Below are 1,415 nucleotides of genomic sequence, written 5' to 3'. Positions count from 1 at the left end.
ATTGATCATCGCCAAAGGACATTAAACAAAGACCTGAACAACTGAAGCCATCAGTGTTTCAAAAGTCACAAAATGATGAGTAACTCCTAGTGGCTAACTCCAAAGCTAGGGTACTGCCTCTCCTCAATTCCTCATGCTCCCTCCTGGAACATCACGGACGGTAGCTCCAAATCTGAGCAAAGCTGTCTACCTGACGAGCACACGTCCGAAAAGCAAGCAATAGAAAAGAAGAGAAATAGAGAGAGTAAGACATCTAATGAACATAAATTCATTGACGACGTGAACTTACTCAGAATATTACACTCAGACATGAAAAACAGTTCATATATGTATATAACGTATCACATTATAACTCATCAGTTGTTATCGTAAACAATTATCCAATTTACATGAGTAATATAACCAAACTCATCAATTGTTCTCATAAACAATTAACTAATCAACCTATGTAACGTAAATACACTTATTTCCAAACAATATCATATTTCCCATTTATCCATTTATCAACAAAATATCATGATTATAATTAATTAACACATAAGTGGGGATCATAACCCCAAATAATAACACACGCATATATTATCTATAACCGACATCATAACTCATCGCTTATCAACATAAACCATAATGTATCAACATACATTTCATAAACAAATATCATAACCACAAGTAATAATATGTGCATAATGTTAATGATGCATAATGTTTATAACTCAATGTGGGAATCCACTTCCACAAGTGCAATATATGCATGCTATGTCATGATCATCCACCTTACACCAATATCCTCCCAATAACCTAGTCGGAAACAAATCAAGAGTACAGGTCCCATACCAAGCCACTTTGTACGCACCCGAAATAACATATCCTCGCAAGGAATTAAAAATAGATCGATCGGTTCCCTCAGGAACAGTCCTACCTGGACCTAGGTCGTACAAACGCTTTCTGGGCATCCCTCTCATTGATCACGAATGCAATCCAGGGGTTGTCAGAGATTGCCTAGTTTGGCCTGTGAGAACTGTCCGATCCAACAGGGTACCTCCCCAGGAATACAAGGGACTCGTCTCACCCAGACTCTCCCTCAAGACATTGTTGGCGAATCACCGTCCAATCAGTGCCGTCCCTGCTTACTTCACGGTGCTCTAAGTCATACCGTCAATTTCCTCTCCACTACTCCATTATTAACCATATGCATATGAACACTAACCGCAGTTAGATGATTAAATCTTTTAATCATTATTTACCATGCTCGGCCCACCTTAAGTCATCTCCCTCAGGAATGCTTCTTGTGGGTCCCGATCTTACGCGACCATCGGTGAATACCCTGGACAGTCCCATACCAAGCCTCTTACGGTCAGCCGATCTCGCTTCGTGGTATCATGGGTTCCTTTCTGGGCAGTGCCCTAATTCACATC

This window comes from Lupinus angustifolius, chromosome LG07 (genome assembly GCF_001865875.1).
Source record: "Lupinus angustifolius cultivar Tanjil chromosome LG07, LupAngTanjil_v1.0, whole genome shotgun sequence".
NCBI lineage: Eukaryota > Viridiplantae > Streptophyta > Magnoliopsida > Fabales > Fabaceae > Lupinus > Lupinus angustifolius.
Note: the sequence above shows the minus strand (reverse complement) of the source record.